The sequence below is a fragment of the Microcaecilia unicolor genome, chromosome 1 (assembly GCF_901765095.1).
Source record: "Microcaecilia unicolor chromosome 1, aMicUni1.1, whole genome shotgun sequence".
Classification (NCBI taxonomy): domain Eukaryota; kingdom Metazoa; phylum Chordata; class Amphibia; order Gymnophiona; family Siphonopidae; genus Microcaecilia; species Microcaecilia unicolor.
The window spans coordinates 261,101,111-261,122,233 of NC_044031.1; positions in this window are offsets into that span (position 1 = coordinate 261,101,111).

A 21,123-nucleotide genomic window follows, 5' to 3' on the forward strand; every position below is an offset into this window, starting at 1 on the left:
CCCTTTTCCCAGAGAGGGGGGCACCTTGCAAAGGGCAGGGAGGTACAGAGGGCTCAGGGCAGCCCAGAAACAGCACTGACATCTTTTAGTTAAAATGTTTAAAGTGTTAAAATGCTCCAGCAGCACTGTTATAAAATAGAACTCAGAACATAGAAAACCGACTGAAAAACAATTGGCCTAGAAAAGATTTTTTGTATCAAAAATCACTAGACCCCTGACGTAGGCCGTTAAGGCCGAAACATGACTCATGTCGGGTCGTTTTTATTGATTTGAATAAAAGACCTTATTCAAGAAACACCATCTGAGAGAGGAGTTTTTTTGGATCCACTATTTGTTTGCTTGGCTTTCGTTTCTCTCGTGGAGAGGTCACCTTCTGTAGGTGTTGGCTCCAGAAAAAGGAGGACAGATTGAGCCAGTCTGGGTTTTACTTCCATTGCTTTCAATGGAAGCAAAACCTGGACTGGATCAATGTGTCCTCCTTTTTCTTGAGCCATATGGTAACCCTAACCACACGGCCATTTCTTTGTTTGGCCTTTTTACCCACTGTGGTAAAAGAGGCCCTGGTACGTGGCAGAAATGGCCATCACTGCTAGCGTAAGACCTCTTTTCCCGCAGCTTACTAAAAGGGACCTTAATTGTTTTAGGCTAACATTTTGATTAAAATTTGTAATCGTGAAATTAAAGGTATGTTATTTATTTATTTTTTTCTACTGCAGCTCCTTATGACTCTGGGCAATTGAGGGTTAACCTCTCCTTTACAAAGCCAAGCTAGCGGCTGCCAAACCAATAATGCTGACACAGCCCATTCAAAAAGTATGGGCTGTGTCATCATTACCACATAACTTTGTAAAAGGGGGAATAAGGGACCTGCCCAGAATCACAAGGAGCTGCAGTGGGGGGGGGGGGGGGGGATATACCTTTAATCACATGATTAATCGCAATTACAATTTTAATTGTAATGCATCCCTATTTTCTATGCTTCACTTTCAAAAACTATGAGGATTTCAAGTATTCAAGAAAGCATGGGAAATGCACAGAGGATCTCTGAGGGAGAAGAATAAAAATTGTAGAGCTGAGCAGTTGGTGCCATCATTTCTATCTGTAGTTTTCCCATTGTACAATCCTATGCATGCACATGCACCAATTTTGAGGCATAATTATCAATGTGGGCTACTGTTAAGCCATGTTATTTGACCACTAACTCTGTTTCTTTGCTTTACATGCTTTTTTCCCTGTTTCATATTTGAATTGACCAGTGGCCTGTACCCACTGGAGTATTTCATATGCAGTACTTGCTTCTCTTCTATTGTTCTGACATGTCTGCCTTCTGATGGTGTACAATTACTGTTGTATGGCTTCCCCAAATTGGCTCTGGGGCCCCTGGTTTGGCTGGCTGGGGTCCCCAACCCCCGCCAGCTTAAGCATTTGTCCAGACATGGTCTTTGGCTCTCCGCTGCATTGCCTGCCCTGCTGTTCCCCTCACGTTTCATGCGTGCTCATTTTAGTGAAACTGAGCATGCACGAAATGTCGCACATGCTCAGTTTCACTAAAACGAGCATGCACATGATGTGAGGGGAAGAGCAGGGCAGGCAATGTGATGGAGACCAGCGCTGGACCCCCGCCAGCCAAGGTATGTGAGGCGGTGGCGGCAAAAATGTGCCTCCCCCCAAAATATGGGGAGGTGGGCCAAAATGTGCCCCCTTCTTTGGGCTCTGGACCTCCGCCCCTTAAGTCGAGGTCTGGCTATGCCACTGTGTCTAAAGGTCCAGGTTAGTGTTAGTGCAGTGTGCACTGGTGTTTGTGTGTTTAGCTTTCCTGCTTTTCCCTCTTGGTTTTGGAAGCATTGCTGTGTGTAGGGCTTTGGAAGCTCTGTTACTGTTAGAAGTACTTCAGGGTTTGGTGTTGTTAGGAACACTACAGATTTTGCTGTAACAATAAGTTATCAAGGTGCATTAAGGCTATACCCCCCAAATTCTGTGTATGGTGCTCAGAGTTACACGTGTTAAATTGGGTGTGTGCCCAAATTTATGTGCATAATTTAATTGAATAACAAGCCAATCAGTGCTCATAATTGGGTGGTAACAGCCAATTATCAGCACTAATTGAGCTTAATTGGGAGTTAAACGAACCTCGGATATGCGCCTATGATGTTCAGTGCACATCTGACGTGCACCTAACTTCAATCGTACGGGAGCATGGTTAGGGGCATTCTGGGTGTGTTCCCAAACTTTATGCATAAATATAGAATCACGTCTAAATATAGGTACCTATATACAAGCCTGCTATAATTTATAATTTATTTATTAGGATTTATTTACCACTTTTTTTAAGGAATTCACTGAAGGCAGTGTACAGTAAGAATAGATCAAGCATGAGCAATAGGCAATTACAGCAGTAAAAATATTCAAATAACAATACAAAGTATGGCATAGTATACTACTTACAATGTCAACACAATACGTAATAAACATTTTAATAGGTAGAAAGCTCAAATCCAGATCCTCTAGGGTAGCATTTTCTGAAATGCTACCTGTTCCACGTGCAGGGCCCAAGAGACAGGCAGAGCTCCAGAGTCTCAATGCGTGGATGAGACGATGGTGCAGGGAGGAGGGTTTTAGATTTGTTAGGAACTGGGCAACATTCTGGGGAAGGGGGAGCCTATTCCAAAAGGATGGGCTCCACCTTAACCAGGGTGGGACCAGGCTGCTGGCGTCGGCATTTAAAAAGGAGATAGAGCAGCTTTTAAACTAGAAATGGGGGGAAGGCCGACAGTCGCTCAAAAGCGCATGGTTCGGGAAAAGGTATCTTGCAAAGATACCTCACAAACAGGGAAGATAGGGTTTCTGGATAGTGAGGTTGCACAACAGACCGTGGTAGACCAGGTGCCCTTAAATACAACTAAAGATCAAACAAAAGATGTCAAATCAATAGTGTCAGGTACTAAGCATCATGCAAATAAGAACAACAAACATACTCTGAAATGTCTATATGCAAATGCTAGGAGTCTAAGAAGTAAGATGGGAGAGTTGGAATATATTGCACTAAACGAAAAATTGGATATAATAGGCATTACTGAGACCTGGTGGAAGGAGGATAACCAGTGGGACACTGTCATACCGGGGTACAAAGTATATCGTAGTGATAGGGTGGACCGGACTGGTGGAGGGGTAGCATTGTATATTAACGAGAGCCTTGACTCAGATAGATTACAAATTCAGCAGGACACAAATCACACCTTTGAATCATTGTGGGTTGAAATTCCATGTATAAAAGGGAAAAAAACGGTGATAGGAGTGTACTACCGTCCGCCTCGCCGGGATGAGCAGGTAGACACAGAAATGATAAAAGAAATCAGAGACGCGAACAAATGGGCAATGTGATAATAATGGGTGACTTCAATTATCCAAATATTGACTGGGTAAATGTAACATCGGGACGCGCTACAGAGATACAATTCCTTGATGAAATCAAGGACAGCTTTATGGAGCAACTGGTGCAGGAGCCGACGAGAGAAGGAAAAATTCTAGACTTGGTCCTTAGTGGAGCGCATGATCTGGTGAGGGACGTTATGGTACTGGGGCCGCTTGATAACAGTGACCATAATATGATCAGTTTTGATATTGACCTTGAAGTAACTGTACACAGAAAGTCAAATACGTTAGCGTTTAACTTTAAAAAAGGAGACTATGATAAAATGAGAAGAACGGTTAAAAAAAAACTTGGGGGGGCAACTGAGAGAGTAAAAACTGTAAAACAGGCGTGGACGCTGTTCAAAAATACCATCCTGGAGGCCCAGGCCATACATATTCCGCAAATTAGAAAAGAAAGACGGAACTCCAAAAGACAGCCGGCCTGGTTGAAAAGTGAGGTGAAGGAAGCTATTAGGGCTAAAAGAAACGCCTTCAGAAAATGGAAGAAGGAACTGTCTGAAAATAACAAGAAGCAGCATAAGGAGTGTCAAAGCAAATGCAAGGCGCAGATAAAGAAGGCCAAGAGGGATTATGAAAAAAAGATAGCATTAGAGGCAAAAAAACATAGTAAAATTTTTTTTCGGTATATTAAAAGCAGGAAGCCGGCAAAAGAATCGGTTGGGCCGCTGGATGACCGAGGGGTAAAAGGGGCGATCAAGGAAGACAAAGACGTAGCGGAGAGACTGAATGAATTCTTTGCTTCGGTCTTCACCGAGGAAGATTTGGGTGGGATACCGGTGTCGGAAATGGTATTTCAAGCGGACGAGTCGGAGAAACTTACTGACTTCATGGTAAACCTGGAGGACGTAATGGGGCAGTTCGGCAAACTGAAGAGTAGCAAATCTCCTGGACCGGATGGTATTCATCCTAGAGTACTGATAGAACTGAAAAATGAGCTTGCGGAGCTACTGCTAGTGATATGCAACTTATCCTTAAAATCGAGCGTGGTACCGGAAGATTGGAGGGTGGCCAATGTAATTCCCATTTTTTAAAAAGGCTCCAGGGGAGATCTGGGAAATTATAGACCGGTGAGTCTGACGTTGGTGCTGGGGAAAATGGTAGAGGCTATTATTAAAAACAAAATTACAGAGCACATCCGAGGACATGGATTACTGAGACCGAGTCAGCACGGCTTTTGTGTGGGGAAATCTTGCCTGACCAATTTACTTCAAATCTTTGAAGGAGTAAACAAACATGTGGACAAAGGGGAGCCGGTTGATATTGTGTATCTGGATTTTCAAAAGGCGTTGACAAGGTACCTCATGAAAGGCTACAGAGGAAATTGGAGGGTCATGGGATAGGAGGAAATGTCCTATTGTGGATTAAAAACTGGTTGAAGGATAGGAAACAGAGAGTGGGGTTAAATGGGCAGTATTCACAATGGAGAAGGGTAGTTAGTGGGGTTCCTCAGGGGTCTGTGCTAGGACTGCTGCTTTTTAATATATTTATAAATGATTTAGAGATGGGAGTACTAGCGAGGTAATTAAATTTGCTGATGACACAAAGTTATTCAAAGTCGTTAACTCGCGACAGGATTGTGAAAAATTACAAGAGGACCTTACGAGACTGGGAGACTGGGCGGCTAAATGGCAGATGACGTTTAATGTGAGCAAGTGCAAGGTGATGCATGTGGGAAAAAAGAACCCGAATTATAGCTACGTCATGCAAGGTTCCACGTTAGGAGTTACGGACCAAGAAAGGGATCTGGGTGTCGTCGTTGATAACACACTGAAACCTTCTGCTCAGTGTGCTGCTGCGGCTAGGAAAGCGAATAGAATGTTGGGTATTATTAGGAAAGGTATGGAAAACAGGTGTGAGGATGTTATAATGCCGTTGTATCGCTCCATGGTGCGACCGCACCTTGAGTATTGTGTTCAATTCTGGTCGCCGCATCTCAAGAAAGATATAGTAGAATTGGAAAAGGTGCATCGAAGGGCGACTAAAATGATAGCGGGGATGGGACGACTTCCCTATGAAGAAAGACTAAGGAGGCTAGGGCTATTCAGCTTGGAGAAGAGACGGCTGAGGGGAGACATGATAGAGGTATATAAAATAATGAGTGGAGTGGAACAGGTGGATGTGAAGCGTCTATTCACGCTTTCCAAAAATACTAGGACTAGGGGACATGCGATTAAACTACAGTGTAGTAAATTTAAAACAAATAGTAGAAAATGTTTCTTCACCCAACGTGTAATTAAACTCTGGAATTCATTGCCGGAAAATGTGGTGAAGGCGGTTAGCTTAGCAGAGTTTAAAAAGGGGTTGGACGGTTTCCTAAAGGACAAGTCCATAAACCGCTACTAAACGGACTTGCCAGGTGCCCTTGGCCTGGATTGGCCGCTGTCGTGGACAAGATGCTGGGCTCGATGGACCCTTGGTCTTTTCCCAGTATGGCATTACTTATGTACTTATGTACTTATGTAGCGTAGGGTATAAGCAAAGATGGAACATATAGATAGGTAAAAGAGTAAGAGGAGTTAGAAAGTAAGGTGACTAATTTAAAGAAAGGTGCACATGAGGTCATAGAGATGGTTAAATATTATCTCAGCTAGGGTAGGAGTGGATAAATGGTGGATAAGTGGGTAATTCTTGATGGCTATATTTAGGCGCGGTTCTGAGTTAAGCACAAATTCTATAAAGGATGCATACCCCTTATAGAATTGCACTAAGTGCTTTCTTTTTGGTGCCGATTTTGTAGGCACCATAAATAGAATTTGGCCAATAACCCCTAATTCTATAAAAGTTGCCAAAAATTGCATGCACAAATTTGGGTGCATGCCCAATTTATACATGCAATCTAATTGAATGAGCCAATTAGTGCCAAAAATTGGCTTTTTAACATGCAATTATTGTGCTAATTGAAATCAATTAACATGTACACATGTAAATTTAGGCATGTAATCTGCACCTAAACTTTACACGCATCCTAGAAAAGGGAGCGTGGAAATAGGAGGGTCATGGGCATTTCAGGGTGGAGATGCGTGTGCAATTATAGAATAAGGGGATTCTGCATGTAACTTTAGATGGGGCATTTGCACCACATTTTTATTGGTGCAAATGAATACGCCTAAATTTACATGTGGCCCCTGTGCTTAAGTGCTATTCTATAAACCCCACCTAGCTTTAGGCACAGCTTATAGAAACATAGAAACATGACGGCAGATAAAGGCCATATGATCCATCCAGTCTGCCCATCCTCTCTAACCCCTCACTCTTCCTTTTCCTAAGCGATCCCACATAGAATATTGCTTAAGCATTTTTTTTGGCACCAATCTTTTTTGGCACGATTTATAGAATTCACCCCATAGTGAATCTATGCATAAGTACATAAGTATTGCCATACTGGGAAAGACCAAATGTCCATCAAGCCCAGCATCCTGTTTCCAACAGTGGTCAATCCAGGTCACAAATACCTGGCAATATCCCAAAAAAGTACAAAACATTTTATACTGCTTAGCCCAGCAATAGTGGATTTTCCCCAAGTCCATTTAATAATGATCTATGTACTTTTCCTTTAGGAAGCCGTCCAAACCCTTTTTAAACTCTGCTAAGCTAACTGCCTTTACCATGTTCTCTGGCAACGAATTCCAGAGTTTAATTACACGTTGAGTGAAGAAACGTTTTCTCTGATTCGTTTTAAATTTACTACATTGTAGCTTCATTGCATGCCCCCTAGTCCTAGTATTTTTGAAAAGTGTAAATAGATGCTTCACATCTACCCATTCAACTCCGCTCATTATTTTATAGACCTCTATCATATCTCCCCTCAGCTGCCTTTTCTCCAAGCTGAAGAGCCCTAACCGCTTTAGCCGTTCCTCAAAGGGAAGTCGTCCCATCTCCTTTATCATTTTTGTTGCCCTTCTCTGCACCTTTTCTAATTCCACTATATCTTTTTTAAGATGCAGTGACCAGAATTAAACACAATATTCGAGGTGTGGTCGCACCATGGAGCGATACAAAGGCATTATAACATCCTCATTTTTGTTTTCCATTCCTTTCCTAATAATACCTAACATTCTATTTGCTTTCTTAGCCGCATTAGCACAGTGAGCAGAAGGTGCTATTATACAGGGGTTTTTAGGTTACATCAGGGTACGTTGTAATGTGATGCAAAGAATGCAGATGCATGCAAAACACCTTGGGGGGAATTCAGTAAATGTCACCCAAAGTTTGGTACCAGGATGATGAACGCTAAGTGTAAATTCTATAAAGGCAGTTCTGAATGGAACTATCTTTATAGAATACTAGCTTAGCATGCAGTTTCACACCTAACTTTGGACGCAAGTACTTTGCCAGCCAAAGATTGATGTAAATGCTCAACTACTGTCAGTTAGATGCCAAAATCCTAGGAATGTCCCTGACCTGCCCATGCACCTCCCCTAGCCACTGCCCCTTTGGAGTAGCACACAAGATAACTTAGGTGCACAGGTTATAGAATAAAGATGTAAGGCAGATCCACGCGTGCTTATTAATGACTGCCAATTAGCACTTGTTAATGCCAATAAAAATTGATTGCTATCGCCTATTTGGACAATTAGTTTCTGCATGGATCTGTGATCTGTACCCAAAATTACAGCTTATTAAATTCTATAATGAATACTGCAAGTGATGCTATAGCTGAAAACATAAACTGAGAAAAATGTTGGAGTTATTTTACTGCCCAGGAGCATCAGGCCTCAAAGCCTGGCCCGATGTTCCTGGGCACTGCTTAAAGGGGCCAGCCACAGTTAAAATAAATTGCCCCGAACCTCCTCCAATCAAAAACCCCTACTTTCGAAGCGCCCCCAATATGTTAGCTCCTTCCTGTAGCCCCTTTAATCAAGACCCCCCCAAGCTGAAGACCCCCAGCCAGAAACTCCTCTCAAGTCATCCCACCCCACCTAGAAATACCTCCCCCCTAATTTGAAGCACTCCTGCACAGAAGGTCCCCACAAATCTCTAGGCACCTCCTGCACTCTCTGAGCCTACCTTGATGTTTCTGTAGAGTCTGGTGGGGTCCAGGAAGAAGCATTTTGTCCTTTTATGGCCACCTGACCCCTAGCTGTAGTGCTGGGAGATTACTCCTAGGTAATCCCTAGGTATCCTTTTGAACCTCGGCTCCAGCAAAGGCAGGAGCAACTGGAGGTTGCTCCTGCCCAGACCCCAATATACTCCAAAGTAAACCATGATCTACAGATAGGTGGAGGGGCCTATTGGGGGAGCATTCCAAATTATGGGTATATTTCCAAGAGAGGGGGCATAACTTGGGAGGGAGCTTCTGGGTAGGGAGGAACTTCCTGCTGTGGGTATACAGGTTGGGGGGTCTAGAACTGAGTGGACCTTGAAATGGAGGAGGCCTTGTCTTGGAGAAACTTTGGAAGGGGAGCTAAAATATGGGGGAGGGTACTTGGAAGGGGGGTTGTGTTTAGGAGGGGGCTCAGTGGCAACTTATTTTAAATGTGGCAGACCCCATTAAGCAGTGGTTGCACTTGGGATGGTAGAATAATGTTGTTGTTGTAAGGTGGCTTACAAGGCGCATTATTCATATACCATGGGAGTCAGTAAATCACACTGGTTGCTGATTCCCTTAGTAAATTAAGGTATGCTAAAATCTCGACTTTGATAACTCCCCCCCCCCCCCCCTTTAATTAACACTTAAATTAAATTTCTCGTCTTACAAAATTTAGAAAAGGAGACAATCTCTCAAACCAAAGATAATGTGAGACATATTTCCTGATCTTCCTCATCCTTGCAGATTTTTTGTCTTTAAAAAAGTAAACAAACCATAACAAGGAGGTATAACCTAATGGTTAGAGCCAGCAGGCTGTGAATCAGGGAAGCCAGAGTTCAAATCCTACTGTGACTCCCTGTGACCTTGGGAAAGTCATTTAACTTTCCAATGCCTCAGGTACAATCTTACCCCCTCCCCCCCTGTTTACAAAGTCACACTAGCGGCTGCCGTGTGCTAATGCTGACACACCCTATTCACTTTGAATGGGCTCTGTTGGCGTTGCTATGTGCAGCTTTGTAAACAGGAGGGTTAGATTGTAAACCCTCTGGGGACAGGGAAATGCCTAGACTACCTGAATGTAACTGAGGCCAAGATGCATCAACCAAACGTAAAAGAAAGTAAAACATAAAAGTTCTTACCGAATTTGAAAAAAACGAAGAATGCACTAAAAAAACACCTCAGAAATGTTCGATGCGGTATTCAAAAGTCGGATGCATGAATACCTTCGGTAAAGTGTTGGTACGTTTTTAAAAAAAAGTGCCTATGGATGTCCGTTATGGACGTCATTTAAGGATGGCCTTCACCCCTCCCCCGCCCCAGGTCGCCGCTGCTCTCCGCTCCCCCCTGCATTAAAAAAATCATGATTTTAGGCAGCCCTGGCCCCCCCTCCCTCCCTTCCTTCTTTCCTTCCTTCCTCTCTCTCTTTCTAAACAGCTCCCGCCATCCTCTGCCCCGTGCCCCGCCCCTGCCGCCCCTCCTGAGGTCGTCGCCGCCGCTCCCCCCTCCACCGGCCCCCCCCTGTCTTACCAGGCCCTTGCAGCGCCTCTCACCTCTGTTTGAAGGCGCTACGACGGCAAGAACAGCTGATCCTCTTCGCTAAAGAGTCTTCGGACGTCCCTCCTGTCGTCCAGGGCCGCCCTCGTTACTTATGCCAGACGAGGGCGGGCCCTGGACGAAAGGAGGGACGTCCAAAGACTCTTCAGGGAAGAGGATCAGCTGTTCTTGCCGTCGCAGTGCCTTCACACAGAGGTGAGAGGCGCTGCGAGGGCCCGGTAAGATGGAGGGAGGGCCCGGTGGAGGGGGGGAGCGGCGGCAATGACCTCAGGGGGGGTGGCAGGGGTGGGGCATGGGGGCGGAGGATGGCGGGAGCTGTTTAGAAAGAGAGAGAGGAAGGAAGGAAGGAAGGAAGGGAGGGAGGGAGGTAGCCGGGGCTGCCTAAAAATCACAATTTTTTTAATGCAGGGGGGAGCAGCAGCGACCTCGGGCAGGGGGGCAAGGATGCCCACAAGGACGTGTTATGGCGTGTCTGTATGACAGCTCCGGCCTTACCGACAGCTCTGACCACACGTTAAATATATTGCGGTAGATGAGTCGGTGCAATCGTCGGTATGGTTAGTGCATCCCGAATCGTCCACATTACAATGTAGTTACTCGTTTGTATTCCGTTTTCGTTAACCTGCTACCGCCGTCGGAAAAACTGTTAGTGCATGCCACGGTTTACTACTTGTTCGTTAATGGCTCGATATTGGCTCCTTAAAGTTTAGTGCATCTGGCCCTGAATCTGAGCTACTGCTGGAAAGGTGTGTTCTGCAAACTCTGACTACATTTTTAAAGGCATCGTTGCAGTATGTTTATTTTGTTTCCTCTTCACTATTTTGCAAGAAGAGAGTCTGAGGCAAAAAAAAAAAAAATCAGTGGCCTAACACGTGCTTTGCTTCCACATACACATTTAATTTCTAAGAGAGGAACATAAAATGAACATAGTTATCTGTCAATATGCTTGACATTTAAAAAAATGTCCCTATTACTGAAAAATGCCAACTCTAAAAGACATGCATCGATTTGAACAGATGTCAGTGTGGTTGGTTTCCAAGAAATGGTAGATCTGAAAAATGTGCAGATGGAGAAAACAGTAAAACACTAACAGAAGCATAACCTGACATGCATACTCACGGAAGCAAAATTGTCTGTTCTGTCAGAAAAAATCACTCCACCCCGTTCAACTTGTTTGTTCCAAGGATTCCAACCAAAAGGTCCAGGCAAGTTCTTGTATTCATTAAATAAATATTAGAGCATGAGTAGTCACTGTGGTACTTCAAAGTCTGTTTTCTTTTTTTGGGTGGGGGTGAGGGGGGTAAGTAATCAAAATATACAGATTAGCTTAATTCATCTACCAAATACATACAAAAATATTTAAGATTCATTATGGACATTCTGAAAGTCAAACAAAGGGGGACTTTTACTAAGATGTGCTAAGAAATGGGCTTAGGGGTGAATTCTGTAAACTGCGCTGAAAAAAATGGGCACTGAAAAAAATGTTAGATGTGGTTTACAGAACAGCACTTAAGTGCAGGGGTCACGCCTAAATTTAGGCTGTCCATTTGCACCATGAAAATGTGGTGCAAATGCCCTGTCTAAAGTTACATGCAAAACCCCTTTATTATATAATTGTGCATGTATCTGGAATCCGCATCCACGCTCTGCCCCAAAATGCTCATGACCCTCCCATTTCCATGCCTTTTCTGAGACACGAGTAAAATTAAGGTGTGGATAACACACCTAAATTTACATATGCACATGTTAATTGATTTCAATTAGCGCCAATAATTGCTTGTTAAAAAGTCAATCATTGGCACTAATCAGCTTGCTATTCAATTAAATTGCACACATGCCCAAATTTGTGCACAGAATTTTTAATGACTTTTATAGAATTAAGGAGTTGGCATGTTTTAACATGGGAATTCCCCACACGCTAAGCCCATTGTCAGGTTCTCAGGTTCAGAGCCCACGGGGCCGGGCTCTGGAGCAAACGTGAGCTCTTGGGCTGCTGACGAGGAGCGACAGCAGCAGGCAAAACCCACCAACCAACGCTGGGCAAGCACACCGGCACCAGCAGGGACTGCAGGCACCGCCCAGCGAGCCAGAACACATGGACTGGAATCCCCCGGACTGGAGGACACAGGACTGGAACACTGGACTGGAATCCCCTGGACTGGAGGACACAGGACTGGAACACACCGGACTGGAACACACCAGACTGGAGCACCCTGGACTGGTCCGTGCAGCATCACCTGCACTTAGCCACTGTCCCCCAAGGGTTGAGCCCCTGGGTTTGAGTGGCCGGCAGGACTTACTGGATGACACCGGATGACACAGGGACCAGGACTGGAAACAGAAGTACTCCTAAATCCTAAACTGACCTAAGTGCTCCCAAGCCCTAAACCAACAGAAGTGTTCCTCACAGTAAACTAACAAAAGGACTTCCTAAGCCCTATACTAACAGGAGTGCCCCAAGGCACTGACCTAAGAGGAGTGCTTCTCACAGCACCAAAAGGAAAAGCAGGGGAGCCACAAGGAAGAACAGGGAAGCTAAACACATAAGCCAATAAAGGTGCTTCCTAAGCACCAAACTTCAGCAGACCTAACACAGGTGCTCTGAGCACCAAGCTACAGAAGCTCTACAAAACTAAACTAACTAGGGTGCTCCCACACACCAAACAACCAGAAGAGCTCCTAGCACTAAAAGGGAAGACAGGGGAGCCACTAAGGAAAAAACAGGGAAGCTAAACACGCAAGCCAAAAGTGCTTCCAAAGCACCAAACACAAACAGCAAAGACTGCAATGCTCCCAACAGCATAAACACCAGAAGTACTTCTAACAGCCAAATCTGCAGTGTTCCTAACAACACCAAACCCTGAAGTACTTCTATCAGCAACAGAGCTTCCAAAGCCCTACACACAGCAATGCTTCCAAAGCACCAAGAGGGAAAAGTGGGGGAACCACAAGGGAAAAGCAGGAAAGCTAAACACACAGTCACAAGTGCACACTGCACTAACACTAACCTGGACCTAAAGCAAGTAGCAAAAGCAAACGTTGCAAAGGCCCTGAAGGGAAGAACACCACTTCCTTATCAAGGCCCTGCCTGATGATGTCACCATTGGAGCCGACTCCCAATATTGAGAAAATTCTTTGTATGTGTCTAGGGAGGGGTCATTTCCATTGGGCTTAGCACCCCCAATAATTTTGAAAAGTTGGCTCCTATGGATGTCACCACTATCAGACACAGGCAGGCAGCATACTGAAACAGAGCTAGAGCTAACTCAGGCTTAACCCCCACAGCTGCAGTATAGCAGAGCAATTAGAGCCACGCTGGAAGCAACCAGCACACAGAGGCAGCTAGCTCAGGTAACATACACAGTTGCAGTATAGTAAAACAATTAGACTCATGCTGGGAGCAGCCAGCCCACAGACACAGAGCCAGCTCTAGCAACATAGAAAGAAGAACAGAAGCCAGCACAGAAGCTGACCACCAGAATAAGGTAAGTCTGGGAGAGGTCACGGTCACAATCGTAACACCCATTTCTAGCATGTCCTCAAAATGGGGCTCTTCTCTTTTCAATTTTTGGAAGTCATGTACTAATTTTTCCATTAGCACATGGAACTTGCAAAAATGTTAAACATGAGAACATTTATCATCTCCTATGAAGGAGACACTAAGATCTCACATAGCACTTGTTTTAAGCAAATGCTGAGTGAGCCACGTGGGAATGCCAATTTGTTCAATAGATTCTTTGAGCTGCAGAAAGGAATTGACTAGATCTCATTACTGGATGGTTGAAATCTTGACAATTAAATTTGAGATTCCCTATTAACGTAACTTCATATGCCTCTGGAGCAGGCGCAAGCCGAAATGTGACCAGGTCAGGCGAGTGACTTTTGTACCAGCAAATGAGCTATATGTTAAAGACTTTTACCATACTGCTTTGATTTTTTGAGTTTTTCCAACTGTGTCTTCGGACTGTGGACTGTCTGTTGCTTATTTCATCGCTCTGACACTATAGGTGAAAGGGGACAGACTCAAGAATAACCTAAGAAACTACTTCTTCCTGGAAGGGGGGAGGGTGTGAATGCTTGGAACGGCCTCCCGGTGGAGGTGGTAGAAATAAAGGGGCCGATATTCATACTGTGAGAGGCAGCCTGGCTAACTCTTGCGGTCAGCGGTTAGCCCAGATATTCAATACTGGGCCATTTCTGGTGACCAGCATTGAATATCTGGTTTAATTTTGGCTGCTATAAACATAGCCGGTTAAGGGGGTCTTTTACTAAGCGTTTGTAAGCCCAATGTGGGCTTACCAATCGCTAAACTGGAAGTACCACTGGGCTACTGCAGCAGCCTGGTGGTAGTTCCCACCCCCAGCAAACGCCATTTCTGGTGCTATAAAAATATTTGTTTCTTCTATAGTGGCGGTGTTTGCCTAATGGTAATCGGACAGTGCCACGTGCAGCTCGGTTGGTGCGGGAGCACTTATTGCCACTCCCCTCCTGAAATGGCTGTGCAGCAAGTGCTTCACTTGCTGCATGACCATTTCTTAAAAAAAAAAAACAGCCTTTTATCCACTGTGGTAAAAGGGGGTCTCAGCATGCATCAAAAACATGCCGCAGCTTAGTAAAAGGACCCCTAGGAAAATATTTAGCAGTAGCTGGCTAAGTTCATAGCAGCCAAAGATAGGCATGCATTTGGCCGCAGAACTTAGAAGGCCAGCATTTGAATATTCATGGCTGTGCTGATCATGAATATTCAGCAGGAGATAGCCAGCTAACCCATGCTAAATATTTGCAGCTATCCAGTTAAGTGCTATTTAACTGGCCAGGAGCCATTCCTGGCTGGTTAAATAGCACTGAATATTGGGTGGAAAGACTGTCTTTGAATTCAAGAAAGCTTAGGGCAAGTACATTTGGGGGAGGGGCCTTTTACTAAGCCGCGTAGGTGCCTATGTGCGTTCTACGTGCATCAATTTTGAACTACCGCCCGGCTACTGCGTGGCCCAGGTGGTAATTACATTTTTTATGCATGTCCACTAAGTGCGCTGGAAATTTTCTGGTGCGCTGCATTAACCAGGTGGTAATTGGCATTGTGCGTGCATAGACCATTACCGCCCGGTTAATGTGTGAGACTTTACTGCTAGGTCAATGGGTGATGGTAAGATCTCAGGCCCAAAATGGACACGTGCCAATTTTTATTTTGTCATATGTCCATTTTTGACAAAAAAAGCGCTTTTTTTGCAGGTGCACCGAAAAATGTATCTGCACGTGTCCAATACACACGTCTACATCAGCTTAGGTTATTTTTCAGCACACCTTAGTAAAAGGATCCCTGGATCTTTAAGAAAGAGGAGAGGGTAGTAGATGGTATGGATGGGCAGACTGGATAGGCTATTCAGTTTTTATTTGCCTTCATTTTTCTCTGTTTCTACGTTTCAAACAGCAAAGAATATTACAGAAGAATGAAACTGACACTGAAAAGCACCTTAACAGCACAGAATAAGATACAGGCTATAAATCAGCTTGAAATCCCATTGCTTTTGCACAGCTTAGGAACTGTAAAAAAATTGTTGAAAATATGTTAAAAAAAAACAACCTCTTCCATGCCCATAAGGAAATTTATGAGGAACAGAGTATACCATGATTGGATATTCCAAGGGCTGAAGAATATATGGGCCTTAAAGACAGATTACACATGTGGGGAATAATTTTATAAAAGAGCATCTATGTGGAATGTCCAGAAGGCACCTATTACATAAGAACATAAGTGTTGCTATACTGGGACAGACCGAAGGTCCTTCAAGCCTAGTATCCTGTCATAACAGTGGCCAATCCAGGTCATAAGTACCTGGCAAGATCCCAAGAGAGTGAAACAGATTTTATGCTGCTTATTCTAGAAATACAAAAATACAAAAAAATGGCTACACTTAATCTCAAAAAGACTTTGTATAACTACACAATATAGGTCAGATTAAGATCTATTGCAGTAGAAAACTAGTAGGCTGCGGAGGTTATCTCATAGTTTCTCAACGTCCATATATACCATTTGTTGGTCTGGTTCTAAGGACTATGTATGTTTCTAATCATTAATAGCCTCCAGCCAACCAGTAGTTCTAGAAATAAGCAGTGGATTTTCCCCAAGTATATCTTAATAATGGCTTACGGACTCTTCTTTTAGGAAATTAGCCAAACCTTTTTTAAAGCCTGCTAAGCTAACTGCTTTTACTGTGTTCTCTGGCAACAAATTCCAGAGTTTAATTAAACCTTGAGTGGAGTAATATTTTCTCTGGTTTATTTTAAACGTATTATTAATAGCTTCATTGCGTGCCCCCTGGTCCTGGTATTTTTGGAAAGCGTAAACAAGCAATTCACGTCTACCCATTTCATTCTCTTTATTGTGAAAACATCGCCAAGGAAACAACATATAAGTAATCTTGCAACAAGCCAATCATAATCAATTGAAAATACATTGGTAATTCCATTTTCCACTTTCATCTCAACTAATACTGTTTTCACCCCATCTCTATTCTCAATCTAACCCCTCATCCATTTGAACTAACCCTCTCTACCCCAGTTGTGCACTAAAATAGGTAATATCGAACAGCATTTTTCATTTTACACATTTAGGATTCTACTACATGTCATATGTGTTAGAGAATTCAAAAAGGTTTCCCATGCTTGCATATACATTTGTCTTTTACTCAAGCCCACATCGTCAACCCCAATTTTCTCCATAGCCAAGATCTCCACTGTGGGATTTCTGCTGTGATAGGGAAGGTGGCTCAGGTGGTAGCACACTTTTCCATGCCAGCAAAGTTACTTGCTTCAAAAAAATCTCATACCTCCTTTGAGAGCATGCATGCATGGAGAAGAGAAGAGAAGCAACAAAAAGAAGTCCTGGCACAGCCTGTATAGTGAAACACCGTAGAGTTGAGATGTGGCCACATATCTTTGCTGAAATTATGAAATTTATTATTTATTTATTGCATTTGTATCCCACATTATCCCACCTTTTTGCAGGCTCAATGTGGCTTACAGAGTGTTGTTATGATGCAGTCATTACATGATCTTAGATACAGTTGATAATAAGCAAAGGTAAGTAATTTAGATGTGGGTGCTAGGTAGGTGTTGTAAGAGGTGTTTTAGATGCATCTGAGTAATTTGGGGAATAGTTAGTGAGGATGTCCTTAGTAGACTTTTTTGAAGAGATGTGTCTTCAAAGATTTACGAAAGCTGGTTAGGTTGTCCATTTTTTTCAGGGCCATGGGTAGTGCGTTCCAGATCTGTGTGCTTTTGTACTCAAAAGTAGTAGCGTATGATTGTTTGTATTTAATTCCTTTGCAGCTGGGGAAGTTCAAATTGAGGAATTTGCAGGCCGGTCTTTTGGCGTTTATAGGTGGTAGATTCACTAGGTTTAACATATAGAGAGGGGCGTCTGCATGGATGATTTTGTGGACGGTTGTGCAGATCTTGAACTCGATTCGTTCCTTGAGTGGTAGCCAGTGTAGTTTCTCTCTTAGTGGTTTTGCTCTTTCGAATTTAGTTTTGCCAAAGATGAGTCTGGCTGCGGTGTTTTGGACTGTTTGGAGTTTTTTAATGGTCTGTTCTTTACAGCCTGCATACAAAGTGTTACAGTAGTCCAGGTGACTTATTACTAATAGTACTAGGGTGCAGAAGATGTTTCTTGGGAAAAAAGGTTTTATTCTCTTGAGTTTCAACATCGCGTAGAACATTTTTTTCGTTGTATTCTTCGCGTGGGTATCGAGTGTGAGGTATCGATCAATGGTGACTCCAAGAATTTTCAGGTTCTCTGAGATAGGGCAAGACCAAAACATGGGGTCTAAAGTAGTGCCTGGGTGTTTACATGTAGGACATTCATCCACTAGATATAAATGTGCTCTATAGGCTCTGTATAATAAGACATATGACTGCATTAGGAATTTATACTGCATTTTCCAGTATATGATATTTTCTATGACAGCTTACAACTTGTGAAGCCTCCTGCTTCAGATCCCCCTGAGCACATCCTACTCCACCCTCTAAGTACAGGTCTGGCTCATCATGAAGGCAGTTTATTTAGGCACAAAACATATAAGATAATCCTCCAGGTAACAGATAGTATGGTAATCCACCGAGTAAATAAGGTACCGACTGTGCTATCCAAGCGGCTTGGCCCCCAATGTCCAAAACCCCGCACTCCAAAAAGGAATGATTCCCAAAATAAAGTAGTTAACCAAAAGAAAATAGTTCAAGCACCCCAGCAGTTCATATAAAGCAGTTTATGCCAAGCAATTCCCAAAACACAGCAGTTCAAAGGGTTCAAAGAAGAAATCCCAGCAGTTCATATAAAGCAGTTCATGCCAAAGGAGGTGATCTGAGGCACATACGAACATAGGAAAAAATCTACAAAGATGGACAGAGGTTCCAGAATAGAACCGTTATCTGATACTATAGGTCTTCTAAGGGATTACGCATAGATTTATGAACTTTATAGTTTATAGTTTATTAGAATTTACTATACCGCTCAACCGAGCTTGCAGACCTGAGCGGTTTACAAAACTAAGGGTATATAAATAGGCAGAAAAGAGCTACAATATAGATAGGACAGGAATTATTTATACACACGCAAGAAGAGGCATAAGCTATAGAGCAAGCAAGTAGAAAGGGTCATAGAAAGCAAAATGGAAAAGGAGAGGGGGGAATGAGAAGGGAGGGAAGGAGGGGAGAGGAAGAAAATCCGAGTCTGAATTTGATTCCTCCTATAGTGAATCAGGGAACATTAAAGGCTTGATTAAAGAGCCAAGTTTTTATAGCAGTCTACATTTTTGAAGGATGATTTGGCATGAATGATTAGTGGAAGAGAATTCTAATATAAAGGAGCAGCAAAGAAAAAGGCATGATGCAGCTTTGGGCTTGGGAGAACAAGGTGATGATCATTAATCGACCACAGAAGACGAGCCAGGGAATATAGAATGGTCAGTGATGCTAGGTAGTCTGGAAGATCTAATCTGTGGTCCTTGAATACCAGTGTGAATCACTTGAAAATGATCTGTTTCTCATTAGGGAGCCATTGAAAATTCTGGAATAAGGGAGATACATGATCAGTTTAGGTGCATAAATTATTAATCTTACAGCAGTGTTTTGAATAGAATTAAGTCTTTAGGTTTGTATGCGAGCAACCGAAATAGATTATGTTGCAATAGTCAAGTCTGGTTACAAACAGTGAAAGGAAAAGGGAGTGAAAAGTCTCTTTAGGTAATGTGTAAATGGTAGGGTGACCGGATTTGTTTTCAATAAGAAAGTCACTTTCCTTAGGGGTAAGAAACCCAGCCTTGGTTCCTGTATTTACAATTTCCACAATTTCTTGCTGTATCTATTCTTGAGGTTAAAGGTTGCTTTAACGCTCCAGCATCCTAGCGGGGCTCTCTTTGACGTGACGTTTTGCCACCCAACTTGCACTCATTTGCTCCTCAGGGACTTTAGTTCACATTTGCTTTATGATATCACACGAGTGTGCGGTGTGATAATTAAATACTTTTTTCATATGGACACATTCATTTATGTGATATGTAGTATGCTCTCGCACTCATCCAGCTTGTAGTGCATGATATGTAAATATTAATCTTTTGTGGAAATATAGCTTATATGTTTCTGCTTAATGTTTCTGCTGCTGTACCCCAGTTTCACGATGCATAAGCTGTTTTATTCAATCACTAGTAAAAAAAGGCCCGTTTCTGGAGCCAATGAAACGGGCCAGGTATTTCATTTGTAAACCCTTTACAGTATCATTAGAGCCCAGTGGCTGAATTGTAATATACATCTAAAGCAGGGGGTTTTCAACCCAGTCCTAAGGACACACCCAGCCAGTCAGGTTTTCAGGCTACCCACAATGAATATGCATGAGATTGATTTGTATATGCAAAGTCCCTGACCTGCATAATCCTGGATTCAGGGTCCAACCCGGATGGAGCCTCCTTAGGGCAGACTCTATCAGTCCCTTACTGGCTTGGTGCTCAGTGCCTCCACCTGATGAATGAAGCATTAGCGGGTAGGATTACCCTCTTCTCCCCCAGGAAACCCAAAATCAAGACCAAAGCAAACTGTGGAAAACACGGCTGGCTATTACATTAGGCAGGCTTTGTAGCCACTTAATTCTCTGAAGTTCAATGGAACACACTGAAGTCAGCAGCTCATGCAAACTCAGTTTATTCTTCACCTTTGCAACAAAAGGAACATCAATCCATTTCAACTCTTCAACATTGAATGCAAAGCTTTTAAAATCCCAATCTGCCTGCTGTTTTGTGGGGGAACTCCTATATTCTCCTCCAGATACTTTTCAGCAGGACTATATACACTTTTTAAAGACTCCTGCCCATGCCTGTCCCAGAGAATAGTATCCCAAAGGCTGTGCTTCTCTCATATTTCTCAGGTCCAGACCCTCTGTTGCCTGACCTCCCTCCAAAGTGACCTTTATTTCGGTCTCACCCTGGTCTTGGGATGGGCACTCCCTGGCTCTGATCCCACGCTTCCAGGCTGGGTCTCTCCTCTGCCCACCCATAACTCTCCTGTGTCACAGCTGTTGCTTTGCTGAGCCACAACTCCCCTTTAAAGCCAATGCTTTTACTCAGTGGTGTGCTGGTAAATTTTTAACAACAGGCTCTCTCCCTGCCCTGCAATTTTGGGGGGGGGGGGGGGGGAGCACGAGGGCATGGGGGTGCGGGAAGGGTGCAGAGGTTGACTGGGGGGAGCAATGCATTACTCTCTCTCTCCTTCCCCCCTCATGTCAGAGCTCCTATCCTATATAATAATTCTCACCTCCAACGTTCTGAGGCTGCCTGGAACCATGGTTTCCAACCAGAGTTAGATGGAGTAGATAAGTGACGTCAGGGAGAGGGGAGGAGCCGTGAAGCAGGGAGCAGCGAATTGGCTGCAGCGAGTGTACAATGGCAGGGGGAGGAGTAGGGAAACACGCTCCCTCCGACCCAGCCAGCAGCAAACAACAACTCAGGCAGGGGGAAGATCCGCGTGTTTCCTTACTCCTCCCCCTGCCTAGGAATCGCTCAACACTGCCTGCCAACCACCCGTGCTGCGACCCTCCCCTCCCCCTGCCCCCTTCCAGC